General features: G+C 34.8%; 1 protein-coding gene and 1 long non-coding RNA gene across 10 annotated transcripts in view; both read right to left on the bottom strand.

Annotated features, from left to right (window-relative positions):
- Positions 1–18797, bottom strand: part of TCF12 (transcription factor 12) — a 382333-nt gene that overhangs the window by 63577 nt on the left and 299959 nt on the right. The window lies entirely within an intron of this gene.
- Positions 8536–16935, bottom strand: LOC147580240 (uncharacterized). The gene is made up of 2 exons (XR_015252671.1): positions 11618–16935; positions 8536–11368 (listed from the first exon to the last, which is right to left on the bottom strand). It is a non-coding gene; the product is annotated as an uncharacterized LOC147580240 (long non-coding RNA).

The raw sequence follows: 18797 nt of genomic DNA, 5'->3' as shown, positions 1-18797 counted from the left end.
AACAAAACTGCTAATCAAAGGAGAGCAAACAAGGAGTACATCACCTTTTTTAAAGGCACCTTTCATGAAGCAAAGCTCTTCTAAAAAATATTCCAGAAATATTCAATAAGACAGTAAAAAAATCTGAAAACAAACAAAATCTATTCTTATGAAACATATTGATCAAATTATAGTAATAAAACCAAATCAGACAATAAGGCCAGCTAACTTCACAATGTTTAAAAGCTGATGGTATCGGAATAACAATAAAACCTCCCCACATTCTCCAGATACGGAAAAGGCTAAGCAGCAGCTGCAAAAGAACATCACTGTACAGCAGACTATTAAAATGCCAGTCTGCAGAGTGGTTTGTAACTTCCTCCCTCCTGAGAGGCCACAAAGACTTCATTTCAATCCTTAGAGAACTGTGTAAAAAGCTTTGATTTACAATTAACAATGCCACGTCTTAAAACCATTCAAGTAAATTTTACTCTTTCATAGATACAGTCATTCCCTAACAGAACAGCTACTCTTAAAAAAAAAAAAAAAAAAGGAAAATCAATTATCTAAAATAAAACTTTCTTTCTCTTAATGATTAAAATTTAAAAACAAATTTTGAATAGAAATTGAGGAGGAATGGGGCAAAGAGGGAAGCCACAAAACACTGATAATACCTGAACATGTTCTTTCTATAATCATTGCTCCAACCTGAGACAACTTCTGTATGTTGGTAACAACAACAACAACAACAACAACAACAACAACAGCAACAACAACAACAACAAAATCCACTTATAGTAGTTAGGCTCATTTCTCTGGGATTTGCCAGTAAAGAGTACTATTTTGTCTGATAAAAACAAACAGTATAATGTGAACCCAACTATGCAATCTTAGCTATTAAAACACAATGAAAATTTTAGTATTTCATTAACAGTTCTTTATTTTAGATACAATTATATGATACTGTGAAAAGAATAAACAAATATTCAGGTAAAAGAAAACTGAGAGTAAAGCCAGACAGTATAATCTTTTACTCTTCTAAAGTAGTTATTAAGCAATTGGAGAAGTTTGCTACTAAAGCTGAAACCTGAATGTGAAATGTAATAGTTTCTAAAGAGAGTTGAGTAATTAAAAGCTTTTGCTTCTCTTTTTCATTCCTGCTTTCAAAAACACAGATACAAAATCCATACAGGTGCATTTAAAACAGCTCCCTCTTCCCCAATATACAACATATTCACTTGGTATATGCTACTGCCTAAATTCAAAAGCAGAATTTAGGAAGCAGAAACTTAGAAAGAGAGATCTACATACATACGACATTAAATGATTTTTTTTGAACACAGTAAATCATCATGAAAACGGTGGTAATCTAAATAAAGTGTTCCCATATTCTACTTCTATGCTATAGCAAGGTCTTCCGTTACTCCCAAATATCATTTTTTTTTTTAAGCTGGCTTTACCCCAAAGAAACTAAAACTGGTTGGTGTAGACAATCATTTTCTTTATCACAATTACAAATGATCTTTTAGAAGTGTTTTTTCTCTTCCCCAAAAATATTTTGGGAAAAAAATTCTAATTTAATCTATGTAACAGCTGCAGCACATTTTTTTTCCTTAAGAAGAATCATATTACAGGAAAAAAAGGCATATAGATGGATCAAGTACTGCTCTGGTGAATGCAGTTGTTTAATCTTTGCCTTTTTTTTTTTTTTTTAAAGGAACATGTCAAGGGTTAATCCTGTGACTCAGTCTGACAAAACGAGTCAGCTGGAGACAGGGTCACATTTTAAATGTGATTGCAGACAGACGTGCAGTCTGCACAGGAGCTCTGAACTGTCATGTACTTTTTATCCTGAATTGTTTCCACCCACAATTCTACGTAATCATTTATATGTTATTCTAAGAGTATGTGATCTGATTTAATATTCATGCTACCTCGTCTAATAATCTAAACAATCACCAAGTTTTATAACAAAATGGGCATTCCCGTAAACATTGGCAACATGATTAATGAAAATGTCACAGAACCTTGGAAAAAATATGACTTGGAGCCATACATCTTTTATTAGCAAACTGATGATTCCTGGTTGGAGGATTATTGCATTTCACTGAATTTCATGTATGGTTCCCCTTCCTTCAATAGTTCAGGATGTAATGTTTATTGCCTTTCCAACAGCCATCAAGCACAGACCTAAACCAGATAAGAAAAAGCTATAATGTACTTTGCCTAAGTGATTTTACTTCTTTACTGAAGATTTAGATTTAGGAAATGATGTTTTCAAAAAGTCTACTAGGTAGGGACTATCTGGCAACTTCTGTTTAAATCCCAATCCCACATGCAAAAATTTCCTTTTTCCTTCTTATTTTTCTGTTGGTTCAGAAACAGACAACTTTTCCTTGGAGAGCTATGCAAAATTTCATGGAATTACCTATACAGTATTATATTTTAATCTATTTTGTTAGCTCTTCTTATCCCTATTGGGATCACTATAGCTCTCTTCCCCGTTTTTTAAACTATTCTTAAGAATGTTTCAAGAATGATCTAAAATTCTAAAAAGTTTTCAAAAGAAAATTCTGAATTACACATCTTGAATTAATTAGTAATAAAGGTCAGTTAATGGTTTATCTTATTGTACATTTTTCTACAACAAGGAGGCAACATTCTGGTGTCCCAAAAGGCTAGAGTATCTAACTGCCTAGAAAAGTAAATCTAAAACCCGTTCAGAAGATTCCTCTTGAAAAGTTTCAACATTATTTCTAAGTGAATCAATTCCTGGAAAATAAGACTTTCAGAGTGATAAATGGAGCCAAACAAAGTTTACATGTGAATAATTCCACAAATGAACTCTGTATTTTCCTAAGCATGAAACTCAGTAAATAGCTAATAAATTATGCAAGGGAAGTGGGAGTGAGGATAGGTTTAAGAGGGATAATAAGTGAGGGAATCTACAAGTGGGCAGATTCAGAGCAAAAGACCCTTCCCCAATGCCTCCTCTTCCTTATTTAGCTTGTAGACAGATGACCTGTGAATGAATGTGGTCTCCTACTAAATATGCAGTATTTCAGTTAGCCTGGCTAACTAAATCAGACACAAAAATTCCAGGTTTTATATCTGAATATTATATTGTAGATTTTTCTAGTACGTGCTGCTTTGTTACTAAAAAAACACTCCTAAGTGTTCAGGAAGTTGCTTCTGGTCTTTTTCTAAAACCCTCACAATTTACAAAATTTACTTTTGCAAAAGAGAAAGCAAGAATATAAAACTCTAGCAAAATAATGCATCTCTCTTAAACCAATCCATTAACATTCAATGCATATTATTTAAAGATAATAATGCTATTAATCTGAAATCATATAATGCATCTTCTAATTCAACAATGTCACTCTAATTTTGTTGATTCCTATCACTCAGTAAAGAGGCTTCCAAATACTGTCTTTCCACTATATAAAAATCTTAAAAATCAATGACTTTATTTTGTGATTTTTACATTTCAGGTGATACTCTGAAAAAATCGTTTCAATTATGCCTTAATTTTGAGTACCTAAATCTCAGCCAAACCAAATAATAATCAGACTTATAATGGATGGTATTATAGATTGGTCCGAGCACTGGTACACAGTTTATTTGGATATTGGTAGGATATTAGGAGCATCAACATACATATAAACATATACTTCTCAGAGCAGAGTAAAAACAATGCTGGAGTTCACAAATCATGTCTGTCTCATTACCTGTCTCAGAGAACATCAGATTTCTTATTACAAAAATCTCAAATCTAACTTGAGTTTTACAAATGCTTAATGATTAACAAAATAGAAAACATCTATCTCTATAGCCAATGGCAAATCAGCTATATAAACTGTATATACAGGGAACAAAGAAAACTGTTTAGTTCCCCCTCTGACAACGATTTGAGTATAATGAGGATGTGTAAAAACAACTATAACTTCTGTAGGAGAACGCAAATAAATCTCTTTTGGGGGTAAATAAATAGTATCCTCCTGATAGCAATATGAACAGATCATACAAAGCCTCTAAAAGACTATCATTAGACACCCCTTCAAATGAGATACAACTATAATTACTGAGAATCCGTAAAACCTGAAGCAAATTGCATGTTTCTTTTCATCACAAACTCACTATGACAAAGCAGTTTTCTTTGAAAAATTAAAGGAAGGGGTCCGCTCTCCCAAGTAATTCCTACATCTCTTGGCTGTCCATTTCTTTCCCCATATAAATTGCAGTTTGTCACTTCTCATCTGCCACTTGAAATAACATGGTAAGAGAATCATTAACTATGTTGCAACTTGATAATTTTCCTGCAGATGGCTCTGTAATCACAGGACTGCCTAATGGTGTGTGCATGTAAAGAAATGATGAGGAGGATACCCAAGTTTTTAGATCCCTCAATAAACCAGCACTCCTAAAGAGCTTTCAAGACAAAGCTTTGCACTATTGACAACCCAACAACAAAACAAAATGGTAAGCAAACAAAGCTATTATTTAAAATCATCTATAGAAGGTGAACAATTTGGTCTTGGGTTAAATCAGTTTAGGAAAAGTGCTGCCTGATTTTTTTGTTTCTTTTTCCGCAGTTTTTTTCTTCTAAGCTGGAAAGCAGTAGATCCTTTCCATGGAAGAAATGGAATAACAACAGATATAATATTCTTACTTTTTTTTTAAAGAGACCAAAAATAACATCTGCATTTTAGCCTAGAGCCATTTAAAGAATCTGCAATCTAAAGCTCTAAGTAACTTATACATTAGGCTATTTTTGGCCCCAATCTATGTTTTGTGCTTGAGTAAAAATTCTTGTTCATGGTAGTAATTTTTAAATACTTCATATCTATAATTAATTAAATAGTTAGAGTCTACCAAATCATCTTCCTCATATTTTGTAAGCAAGTAAAAAAATAAAGTTAATTTTAGCTTTAATCACTGGAAGAAGCCATGCAGATCCTAAATTTACAGAAAAACCTTCTCAAAAAGAATGGTTTCTTACTATTAAATTATGGGGACCACTCTCAACAAAAGCCAAATAATACTTCATTTAAAAAATTTTTTTTTTCAACGTTTATTTATTTTTGGGACAGAGAGAGACAGAGCATGAACGGGGGAGGGGCAGAGAGAGAGGGAGACACAGAATCGGAAACAGGCTCCAGGCTCTGAGCCATCAGCCCAGAGCCCGACGCGGGGCTCAAACTCACGGACCGCGAGATCGTGACCTGGCTGAAGTCGGACGCTTAACCGACTGCGCCACCCAGGCGCCCCAATACTTCATTTTAAAAACACATCTGAGGAGGGTATAATTAACGAGGGAGGAAATGAGAGATGTGTCAGTTCAACATAGGACAAAGCAAAACAAAAGTTGGACTAATGTTTAGTATGTTTCACTGGTCAAGGCAAGAATTGACACCCCAACAGAAAACAGCCATAAAACTCTGAAAGATGAAATCTGTTAACTTACTTGTTCTATGTACTGTGAAAATTAATAAAAGGAAACCTCACTAAAGTGGACTGAGGATGCTAGAAGGGGTGGCTGGAAGGGGAGTCATACTAGTCAAAGTTAATTACAGGAAACTTTGTAAATTACGGTCTAAGTTCCATTGCTGCAAAACGCAGGATTTAAATTAGGCCAAAGATTTCCTAGCCATTTCACCATCAATAAAACCTTTTATTATTTACTCCACCCCAAAACAGTGAATTCCTATTTTGAAAGATTTTTGTCTCTTAAACTTTTTTTTATTAAATTATAATGAATATTTCTCCCTGTTAAAAAAGAAACAAAGCCATATGAATTTCATTCAGAAATTTTCTTTTTTTAGATTTTTAAAAAATCTTTAAGATTTTATTTTTTAATCTTTCTTATTTTTTAAATCTTTTTTAAGATTTTATTTTAAAATAATCTCTATACCCAGAGTGGGGCTTGAACTTACAACCCCAAGATCAAGAGTCACATGCTCTACTAAATGAGCCAGCTGGGTGCCCCTCATTCAGAATTTCTGATTAAAAGGGAAATGAAGCACTGCCATGCTGAGCTGAAATAATTCTAGTAAAAAAAAAAAAAAAAAAAAAAAAAAAACCCTGATGTTTCAGAGACCACGGATAATTTTACCTAATTTGTTAGATTTTGTGAAATATTTTACATCTTCTTATAGTACTATTTTTGAAGACCCAGAGCTGTGACTCACTGGTGGAGATGAGACCCACTGTCCATACCAATCTTAAACTGTATTTTTGTCATTGTATCTGTAAGTGGCATAATTAAAAGCTTAAAAGCCTCACATAAAATGAAAGGTTAATCCAAAAGGAAATCCAAAAACATAATTACAACTTCTCAGTTCCAAGCAGAGCCTGAATGCTTTATATTCTAATAACATTTATGTTAGCAAATGGAACATCTTTATGAGGGGTTAGTTATATATTTCTATTACCTAGTAATATTTTCATTTAAAACATTCTTTTAAAAAACTATGTAGTGTCTAGAACAAAATGGTAAAAATAAATAAATAAATAAATAAATAAATAAATAAATAAATAAATAAATAAAAAAAAAGATAGATGGGTTGACATCTCACCAATAGGTGACAACTCTTACCTAACTTTGTCATTGTTCAATTGGCTCAATAACAATTTTGACTTCTCAGTAAAGTACAATTTGATCTACAGGCCAGACATTTTATATTTAATATAGCATCATCTGGAAAATAAAAGATTTTTGGCCATATCCTTCAAACAAACATGTAAGCCTCTAGAGAGATGGCTTTGTTATAATTTTAGCAAGCAACAGAAAGTTAAGGAGTCAGTGGGGAGCCCATCATAATTAAGTAGGCTGTGGCTCCTGCACTATTCTGCAATAAAGAATTTTGGGCCTGTGATTTGCTTCTTTGTGCCTTTTGGCTGGAGAATTTGTATATCAATAAAAGATTGTTATGTGGATTATAAACAAAGGTGGCTGTAATGGTTATGTAGGCTGGAAAGCTTACTAGGTACAATAGGAAAGTAAAGAATGAAAAATAGTTAGCAATACCATAACACCTTTACAGGTATGTGATCTTGAGAACACCTGTTTACCCTATCATTGATTATTTTGGATTCCAATTACATATATATATATATATATATATATATATATATATATATATATATATGGCTCAAACTATTAATGCTGCTAAAACTGGAATAAAGATCCTATGAATATAAGACTATCAAATGCTGAGACCTCACACGGATAACTGCAAACTCTAACATATCTAACAGAGGGAAAAACTACGTCTGTATAACTGGGAAGAATTTCAGTGACCTTTGCCACTGAAAAGACTTCTCCTTTTCTGATAAAAAATTAGAGATTTTCTTTTCCTCCCTGAAAAGATTTTACCAAGTTTAAGCATACTAAAACACTTATTATGTAGATGGTTAAAATATACCTAGTTCTTCTTGCAGTATGTTAAATTCATATTGCCCAGTATGTTTTTAAAATTCTTTTTTTAACATTTATTTATTATTGTGAGAGAGAGACAGAGCGTGAGTAGGGGAGGGGCAGAGGGAGAGGGAGACACAGAATCCGAAGCGGCTCCAGGCTCTGAGCTGTCAGCACAGAGCCCGACGCAGGGCTCTAACTCACGAACCGCTAGGTCATGACCTAAGCTGAAGCTGGACACTTAACTGATTGAGCCACCCATGCGCCCCTTGCCCAGTATGTTTTTTATGCCTTCTGAGTCAACTCAACTGAGCATGGCCCAGGATAAAGGAAAAGTCATGGCTATACTGTTTTTTTATTTGAGTTTGTTCATTTATTCAACAAATATACACTGAGCATCCATTATGCAGCAAGGTGCTACAGATAAAACAACATAAAGAAAGCCCCTGCCTTATCAAGTTTCTCCTGGGTGAGACAGAAAAATTATAGTATATCAGAGGGTTATAAGTGTTATAGAGAAAAATACAGCAGGTTAGAAAAGAGGGAGTGAGAGGGACATGTTGCCATTTTATTTAGAACAGTCAGGAAAGATCCCTAGTGATTGTTATGTGATCAAAGAAAAAAGTATGTGAGAAAACTAGCTATGTGGACACTAAAGGGAGGTATGCTCTGGCAGAGAAATGCAAAGGCCCTGAGGATTGATATCTTTAAGGAAAAGTAAAAGAGGGCAAGTGTGTGGCTAGATAGGTAAATTAATGGGATATGCTATCTGGGAAGTAGCAGGGGTCAGATCAGAAGGGTCTTGACAGTTATTTTAAGGATCTGGTTTTACAGTGGTAAGAAATGCTGTTGGGGATTTTGAACAGAAGAATATCATCTGATTTAGATTTTAAAAGGATCTTCCTGTGATAAAAAAAAAAAAGACTGAAGGAAAAGTGGAAGACTAGCTGGTAAGATGTTGCCATAATTCAGAAAAGGAATAAAAGTGGCCTGGTCAATGATGATAGCAACAGGTGGTGACAAATGGTCTAATTTCTGAAGATAATTTTACTATGAGGAATTTAGTATGGGAAGATAACCAATATTTCATTTTTATGTAAGTGAAACTACAGCTTTTTCTCCTCCCCCCCCCCCCCCCCCCCCGCCTTTAGGAATAGGTTTCCTATATTCCGGTTTTCCATCTGTCACATAAAGATCAGGACCTTATATTGTTAAAAGGGTTAATCCTAAGGCACTGTAGAGTAATGGCTGAATTGCCTGCAATTTACCCCCCCCTTTTTTTTTTTTTTTTTTTGCAAAATAGTTATTTTTGCAAAAATAACTCCTATTGTATGTAACTGGGAGTTAACTGCATAAATGCAGAGAAAAAAATAGGACAAATAATTCAGTTTCTTTACAAAGAAAAGAAGTTAACATATTTTTGATGATCTGAACAGCCAGAGTAGGAGGAAGTCGAAAAGTACAGCTTGGAGAAGGAAGTCATTAACAGATGATGTTCCCTATTATAGTTAACATAAAGTAATGGCTTTACAGTATTTATTTTTATCCTTTTAATTTAATTCAAAAAGCATTTCCTGGACGTGCCCAGAGGGCAACAATTACTCAACAGAAAAAAATTTCAAAATATTTCTTTCCAAAGGTCAGACTTAGGTTTTGACTATAAGCATCATGAAGACAGGGTACACGGGTCCATGCTTTATTTATACTTAAATCTGTAGGGCCTAAAAGAATTCTTCACTCATAATAAGTACTTGATATATAAATGGATTCATATTCCATTCACTGGAGATCTATTAAATGGAGCCCACTTTAGTGGGAAAGAGTTTCTAATTCTTATTCAAATTACTGGGTTTTAAAGGTGCATGGGTGGCTCAGTTGGTTGAGCATCAGACTCTTGATTTCGGCTCTGGTCAGGATCCCAGGGTCATGGGATTGAGTCCTGCTTTGGGCTCCATGCTGAGCATGGAGCATGCTTAACATTCTCTCTCTCTGGGGCACTTGGGTGGCTCAGCGGGTTAAGCGTCCAATTTTTGATTTCCATTCAGGTCAGGATCTCACAGTTTGTGGGTTCCAGCCAGTGTTGAGCTCTGCGCTGACACTGCAGAGCCTGCTTGGGATTCTTTCTCTGCCCCTCTCCCCCTTGCATGCACGCCTGTGTGCACTCTCTTTCAAAAATAAGCAAACATTAAAAAAAAAGTTTTGGGGTACCTGAGTGGCTAAGTTGGTTGAGCGTCTGACTTCAGCTCAGGTCACGATCTCATGGTTGTTGAATTCCAGCCCAACATAGGGCTCTGTGCTGACAGGGTGGAGCCTGCTTGGGATTCTGTCTCCCTGTCTCTCTGCCCCTCCTGCACCTGTCCCCATCCCATCAAAATAAATAAATAAACTTTAAAAAATTCTTTAAAAAAAGTTTCTAGCTAATCTCTTTAAAAAAAAGATTCTCTGAAAAAAATTACTGGGTTTTAAAGTATGTCTTTGATGATGTTGAAAAAAAAAATTTGATTTCAAATAATATCAAGTTTTATAGTTTAAAAAATTATCAAGCACAAGTCAGAAAATTGACAAGGGTTTTAATACTTATTTCTTATTGATACTAGTCATCATAAAGCTAAAGAGGGAATTAAATAAGAACCATAAATATTCACTTAAATTTATAGAGGTTAACATCGATTGAGAAAATGATTTTTCTAGTCATGAGATGGAGGATTAAGTTTCATATGAAGCTTTCATGTTTATAGAGTGCTTATGCTTCAACAGAATTTTTTTCACAATCACATTTGGGTTGCAATTCATTCTCAAGCTGCTAGAAACAACCTTTAAGCTTTGGGTTCTGGACCAGGATAAAAGATGATGAGTGGGCACGGAGATATATGTACGGTTAAGTAAAATATTATTGTAGGACTGCCTATATCAAAATAAATTTATTTAAATACTTTAAACCCAATTGTTTCAAATAATCAGTCACTAATATATCAATTCATGGACTTACTTTTGAAGTCATAAACTCTCCTGCATACTACCTAATCTAACATTTAAATCTAGAAAAATTGTGACACTGTACCCCCCACTTTATACATTGAGGCTCCTCCATTATCACAGTCAGAATAAAGCAAATAAAGATTCTGGGAAGTTTCTGCCAATACAATAAACTCTGGCCCAGTGCCTGGAACCTTAAGAAAATGAAGAAGGGACTAATGAATATCAGGTAATGACTCTAAAAAGCCCCACAAATAACCAGGGAAGAGGCCTAAAAAATGACAAATTTTATTTCACTTTGGGTCTGTTTTTCACAGGGACTATATTATGAAAGTAAGAATGTATTTACTTTAAAGCATATAACTTGTGTTGCCTAATGCAGGAGTTGGCAATTATGGCTATGGGTCAAATCTAGCTCACCGTTTGATCTTACAAATAAAGTTTTATTGAAACACAGTCATGTCCATTTATGTATCATCTGGGGCTTCTTTCATGTTCTGGTAGCAGAGCTGCATAGTTGTTACAGAGAACATCTGGCCCACAAAGCTGAACACATTTACTACACAACCCTTACGCAAAAAGTCTGCTGACTCCTGGTCAAGCACACTGAGGAAGAGTCGACATATAGGTTATTAACAAAAAAGTAAGCAGGTTCTAGAAAATTTTCCAGAAACATAATTTCTAGAATCACACTATTTTTGAACACATAAAATGTTGGCATATTATAGATATATTGGATTGAATACATATTACAGATATGTATTCAAATAATTAAAGAAGATAAAAGACAAAATCTTTGGGGCATCTACATGGCTCAGTCAGTTAAGTGTCTGTCTGACTCTTCATTTCGGCTCAGGCCATGATCTCACAGTTCGTGAGTTCAAGCCCCACATCAGGCTCTGCACAGATGGCGCGGAGCCTGCTTGGGATCTTCTCTCCACCCCCCTCTCTCTCTGTTCCTATGCCACTTGTGCGCACTCTCTCTCTCTCTCTCTCAAAATAAATAAACATTAAAAAAAAGACAAAAACTTTATTTTTATTTATTTATTTATTTTTTTCAACGTTTATTTATTTTTGGGACAGAGAGAGACAGAGCATGAACGGGCGAGGGGCAGAGAGAGAAGGAGACACAGAATCGGAAACAGGCTCCAGGCTCTGAGCCATCAGCCCAGAGCCTGACGCGGGGCTCGAACTCACGGACCGTGAGATCGTGACCTGGTTGAAGTCAGACACTTAACCGACTGCGCCACCCAGGCGCCCCAGAAAAGACAAAAACTTTAAATGACCAACACATTAAAATTTGTTTAAAATCTATTCAATAAAAACACAAAGGAGAAATCAGAAAGTACCTTTGGATTAGCAGTGCTTTTAAAACGCTTATAAACCTAACTAGGTACTTATCTATATAGCATACATTACAGACCTTGAAATTAGATACTATACAAGTATAGTAAGTGACTTTTCAAAGTAAAATCACTACTGGTTAAGCAAAGGGAGTATCAGATATGGCAAATTTCATGTCACCAAATTACTTAGGATATAATTGTCTTCCCTAACTGAGAATGAAATCCAGAGTCCTCAACATCCTCAGTGATAAAACCTGGAATTTCTTAATTTATCCTATAGTTATCCTTTCCTATACTTGCGAAAATAATCCTTAACTGCATTAGGTTAAAACAACAGTAAAACCCTTTCATGATTATACTGATGCTGAATACCTTAACATTGGGCTTAAACTCTAAAAGCATTCACAGAATTCAGCCACCACATAACCTTTAAAAACTAGACAAGTTACACACACAAACACACATTGGGTCTTATCCTATGTCTGCTTTAAGTCTTAAAGATCTGAAACACCAGCAACTGAAGAGTTCAATAAACCTTAAAAGCCAACTCTGAAATTCAGATGTTCTTTCTCTTTGAAAAAAATAGGAGAGGTCAGAAAATAACAAATATCGCTGTGGTTGTACAGTCACATCAGTACAAACAACTGGATATACAGGACTTACTCACCAGTTAATTTTCCTTCTGTTTTTTGACTTTAAAATAAGATCAAAGACATTACTGGCTCCTCACAAAAATGAACATCTTAAAACTATGGATTCAAAACCTATTATCTACACTGATACAATTCTGACACTGTTCTGAACAGTAGTTACTGTCAGCATAAATGGTGGCTATTTCTTATTAATGTATGAAGAAAATCTTTCAGTCAATGACCAAACTGAATATAAGTTTGGAATGGATTGTAGAACCATTCCCTTTATATACTAAGATGTTTCTGTAAAATACTAAGATGTTTCTGACCTATAAAGTCAGAGAAGGAATCGGCCACTTTGGAAATTTTATATTGCAGTGACTTTCAAACAGAGACCGCTTATTTAACAGCCAGAAATAAGAAACTCTTAAGTACCTACAGTTGTTGTGTGCCCTCTAAGCTTGTCTGCCGAAGGAGCTAAGCTAATACCTATTCCAACTTAAGTTCAAGAACTGGAGGGTTCACTCATGAAGTTAAGCTGAAGCTGGTGCTGCGTGTAAATACTGTTTGTTCCAGAAGCCCTAGGATTCCTGCTAGTCTTAAAGCCCTATAATTATAATTGTCAACAATCACTCTGTTATTTTAGCTTCCTAGTGACTTGCATAGGACACTCCCTTTGAGAGTATTCTACTTGCTGCTCATCTTGCTTGCTATTTTTGTGGATAAACTGGAGAGAACAGTTTCTCTATGATTCTAACCCCTGACCTTTTCCTAACAGGCTCAGCTCGCCAGTAATCTCTTAGATGATAGTTTTCCAAGTTACTCATTTTTGCCATTCTATATTTATTTCTGCAGAAATATAGAAACTTGTATTTGTCCTCTCTTTCCTATTTAAAAAAAAAATCTTCCATTTAGTCACCCTCAAGATTTTATATTCTGACCTTCTCTATTTAATATTCAGACCAAATTTTATATAGTATATACATGAAAATGCTAGATCACTGGACATGTTTTAGTGGCCTTTGTGGTTCGGGAACATGTCAGGATATCTACAGTTATCTCAAGGGCTGCCCCTGAAATTTCAAATTTACTACTAAAAATAACTCAAAATTAACATTAATTTTTAAAAAGTCATTCCTAACAACATAAAATCCCATAAAAATTTTGGGAGAAAGAAGGCATAATTCCTGAACTACAGCCAATTACCAAATGAAAGGCTACAGAACTCTGCCTATCTGCAGCAAAACAAGAGAAGGTGGATTCTAAGCTGCTTTGATTTATCTCAGACTCCAAGTTCCTTACGGGGTAAGAGCGAAAAAAGAAAACAAAACAAAACAAAGCAAAACAAAACAAATTTGATGCCTGCCTGGGGTGGTAAATACACTTTGAGAGCTTAACTAAACAGCAAAGAAATTATGTGATAAACCATAATAGCTTTTGTGGGGAAAATATATACATACTCAAAAACAAAGGACAATGGACAGCGTAGCATTTGATTAAGAAACAGACTGTGTCATCAGCCTACGTATGGGACTATAAGCCAGTTATATTCAAAATGAATAATGAATACATGCCATGTTCAAAAAGATATTGAAATTTGATGTTCAGAAGATGTTTTCAAATGCTACTGAACAAGAACAAAACTTTAGGAAGAATTTGGGTCTCAAAAAGCCATTTGGATTTTTTTCTGGTGATAAAAATCTTGAAAGTGTCTTGCTTCTTATTTCAGAATTCTGCATCTTCTGCAGTATATTAAAAAAATTATCTATGTCTGAAAATACTAACACCAAATTAAAAAATAGATACTAAAGAACAAAGAAATTTCTTTACATCTGAGAAATGCTTCAGAGGGACATAAAGATAAAGATGTTAAACAAATGATAAAAATAGGTATAGGTTTCTGATAATTCAGAAAACAAAAATAATTAAATTAATTAAAATTTAATAAATTAAATTAAATTAAAAAAACAAAAATAATGAATTCTAGGTAGCAGAATTTTGTCAAACTTTCTCTCCTTTTGAAGGTTCCTTTTCTGAAAATAAATGATCTCTAAACAACAAGAGCAGTTACAATTTACCACTCATGTCAAGCATATATATTATATATGCAAGTCTAGGTAGCATAATACTTTGTATCTTTTAGTCTAACATTTATCTCTCCTTATGTTTTTAAACCCTTGCTTGCTTTCCAGCAAAATTTGGTAAAAATGAAATGCTAAAGTTCTTCAAATTTCAAGCTGTACTGGTAAGAACTAGAAAAAATAAAGAACCTTTATTGAGTGTCTATTATATGCTGGACATGTGTTAGGCACAGGATACCTACACATTAATATTTTAGATAGGCATTATCTCCTTTTTTACAAATAGAAACTTGGCGATTTAGAAAACTTAAAAGCAAGTTATCGAAGGTTTTAAAATAAAAAGCAGCTGAGGCCACATAAAACCCATGATCTGCTGGACTGGAAAGTCTGTGCTTTTCTACATCATCCTTTCAGATGCTGATAGGTTCCTTAAAGGAACGAAGCCAATTAAAAATAAATTTGATCAACAAAAATGTAATTGACAGAATAAACTATGGTTTAAATTTAATATACTGAACAGGATAGGATGTTTTATGAGTAAACCAAGATATGTAATATGTTTTAACATTCATAATAAACAGAAAATGGTCTTTGATATTAAATTAGATAGTAATCTTGACTTTATGTGTGATCTTGGGCAAGTTACTTAATATCTGAGCCTCAATTTCCTCATTTTTAAGACGAGTGTATTTAGTTATCTTAAAGAGGTGTGGTGCAAAGATTAAAGATTAAGATAATACAGATAATGGTTAACATAGATCCTCATACATGTAAGTCCTGCACCTCTAACAGAGTGGGGCTGTAAGGGATGTTAACAAATACACGACAAATGTTTCAATTTTTTTTCAAAAATTACTAGGATAAAACCACAACTGCCCCCTACCACTATCCAGTTCTTCACAATCTCCTTAAATGTTGTATCTTAGTACAAATCTGATACAGATAAAAAAACAACTGGTATACACATAAGAACAAAGTTGGGGGCTAAGAGAATGGGAGAGGAGGTTCAGGAGCCCTAAAAAAGGAGGAAAACACCCCACAAAGTCAAAGTCCCATGCCTTCTGAAAGTCTCCCAGATAAACCTTAACAATCACAAATGCCACCTATTATTTATCAGCCAGGATACTTTAGGACTTTATCTAGCATAGACTGTTATGACAGTTTATACCTTTTCATATCAGAAGTGATTTTATATGTTCCCCAGTCCTCCTCTGGAGTGGGAAAGTGGGTCTGCCAGAGGAAAAGTTGTATTTGGTATAGAATACAGTAATGCTGTACTTCTAGATGTGTCCTGAGCATGTGTTTATTTTTTTTAGGTCTATGCCTTTTACCTGTCTGTTCATTCTCCCTCCTAACAGAAGAATTGCTACTCATCTTTCCAAACACAGCTCAAATGTCAACTCATGAAGCCATAAGTGCTTCCCAAGGTAGGGTTCATTCTACTTACCCTATGTTTCCAGAGTCTTTGGTATACAGCTTTACTTGCCTCACTGCAATAGAATTAATCACTGAATGCTTGTATCTCATACTATATGGGAAGTTCCCTGAAGGTAATGATGGTGTGTGTCTATGTTAGACTTTTCAATATCTAAGCATCATTCTAATGTTACTGCTACAGGTCTACTTTGTCCAATATTTCAACCTATGTAGAAAAGCAAGTGGAAAATTTAATGTGCTTAAGGACATCACTTTATTATTATTTTTTTTATCAGTGGGAAGAAAGCTATGCCCACTGTGCTTTTTGATTATGTATTGGGTATATCAGTTTTAAAACCATAAGTACTTAGCATTTTACACCTGAAAGGAACTTCAGATTTCCCACTTCAGATTTTCTAAGGACTGACAAGTCCAGGGTCATACAAATAATCACTAACTGAGCCAGCACATTTGAGCAGATCATTCTCTTAACCTTAGTAATCATGCTGCTTTAATGTTGCCAACAAACACTTACTGGATCTTAATCCACAGACAGGAATTACCATTCAGTTGTTATGCAGAGAGGAATACAAAAGCTGAGGTTTGTGCTTATGAAACCTAAAATTGTATCATGGTTCACAAAAAGAAAAGGCCAATGCTCTGTGGTCAAATGTACAGATTATTAATGTTTGCATGTTAAGTAACTCTGCCTCTGGTTTTCTGCAGCAGTATGAGCAGTACAATATTAACCTAGCTCTTCTACTGTTTCTTTAGTAAAAAGGTAACATGTATTTTAAAGATGATTAAAGATATTTTGGATAAACAGCAAACTGTGAAATCTGAGATGTTACTGTCAAGTTTCTAGTTTGGTTTAGTAAGTATAATATTCAAATGATCATGAAATAAAATATACACAGTCCACTTTCACTTTTATACCTTTTTACAATTTACATTGTTAAGGTCTATAAATTACATTTATTTCAATAAAAGGATTCCAATAGAAAACTGTAACTTTAAATTCCCATTTGCTTTAGATACTGAAAAGGTAAATAGTGTAACCATAAGTATTCCCAAAAGTTTATTATTTTGGGGGGCGCCTGGGTGGCGCAGTCGGTTAAGCGTCCGACTTTAGCCAGGTCACGATCTCGCGGTCCGTGAGTTCGAGCCCCGCGTCGGGCTCTGGGCTGATGGCTCGGAGCCTGGAGCCTGTTTCCGATTCTGTGTCTCCCTCTCTCTCTGCCCCTCCCCCGTTCATGCTCTGTCTCTCTCTGTCCCAAAAATAGATAAACGTTGAAAAAAAAAAAAAAAGTTTATTATTTTGGGAATATTTATCAAAGTATCTTAAAAATTTTTTTTTAAATGTTTATTTATTTTTGAGTGAGAGAGACAGAGAGAGACAGTATATGAGCAGGGGAGGGGCAGAAGAGAGAGGCAGACACAGAATCTGAAGCAGGTTCCAGGCTCTGAGCTGTCAGCACAGAGCTTGACATGGGGCCTGAACTCAGAACCGTGAGATCATGACCTGAGCCGAAGTCGAGTGCTCAACCGACTGAGCCCCAAAGTATCTATTTTTAAAGTTAAAAAAAAAATTCTCTTTAAAAAACTTAAGATTTCAACATAGCATTTAATTTAAAATATACTTTCATTAATTAAAATGCATTTATTCTTTATATATGCTTAATGACATTCAAAATGTTTAAATACTATTTTTATCATGGTTTCTAGTAGTGTGTATTTGATGCTGATATTAAATATAGAATTGAAAACACTGAATTCTGTTCTGTTCTGTACAAATATCTAATAAATCCTGAGTAAGGTAATTGGTAACACACTACATAATTAGGCCTGGCTTATAAAATTTTCTAACGGTTCTCAAAGAAATTAAAGTTCAGAATTCAGTGGCTTTCCCCTTCTCTGTGGCTAGTCCTGACACATGAAACAATACAGAGAACTACCTCCAAGTAGTGAACGCTGTTATGATTAGGACTGGAAGGAATTCCCGTTACCTCCAGTGTCTATTCTTTTTCCAGACTGCTCTAGTTTGCCCTTTTGTTTTAAACATGAAAAAACTATGAAACACTGAAAATATACTGTTTCTTAAAATCAGTGGTAGGCTAAGAACAAATGAGATGAATTTTTCATTTCCAAACCTTGTATTTTTTTTCACCTGTGTAGTCCTGGTAAATATTAATATGTAATTTAATTTTTATTACTTTCATAGAATTATGCCAATAAATTACAAGAAAATTGCACAGTTACATGTTTTAGCAGTTCTGTCAGTTTTAAATATGATTTCTGTTAATCTAGCAGAAATCATCTGTTACACTGTTGAACCACCTACCCCTCCACAGCATACAACTGTTAAAATGTAAATTGCCCAACTATTTTTAGCTGTTGTTGAAAAAAAATTCCTGTCTTCGGGAATAATGATTTGAGGCATTGTGTTCATTTTGTTTATCAAGCAGCTATTCAGCCTCTAGTGGGCCCAAGTGCTTATGCAAGCAAAAGCTTTTAAGAATGCCTGCAGCTGCAATCCAACCTTCCAGGTAGGCTGCAGGTTCAGAGCACAGCTGCCCTAGGCTGCATAAAACTCAGTCCATCTGGAACTGAGTTTCAAAGAGGATTTCAAATCTGAGTTTTCATGTATCACACGGAAGAGAAGGCAGGGGGAAGAACACAGGAAAGAAGGAAGGCAAACAACCAAAAAGATGATATCTCTACTTCTGCCTTAATAAAAAATAAAGCTCAGACCCATGCTGCTCCTTCTAGATTACTACTTGCCAAGCCGGATATTCCATTCAGTGTATACTTCGATGAGCTGTGACTCATCCAGCAGCACCTGCGCCCATGTGTTAAGTACTGCCAAATAAAAGCCCAACATCCATTTACACAACAAAGAGATGTACCCTACAAGGCATGGGGCCTCAGTCCAAAAACCCCACTCCCC

The sequence above is a fragment of the Puma concolor genome, chromosome B3, assembly GCF_028749965.1.
Source record: "Puma concolor isolate L17-30 chromosome B3, mPumCon1.1.hap2, whole genome shotgun sequence".
Classification (NCBI taxonomy): Eukaryota; Metazoa; Chordata; class Mammalia; order Carnivora; family Felidae; genus Puma; species Puma concolor.
This window is presented reverse-complemented; position numbering and strand designations above follow the sequence as displayed.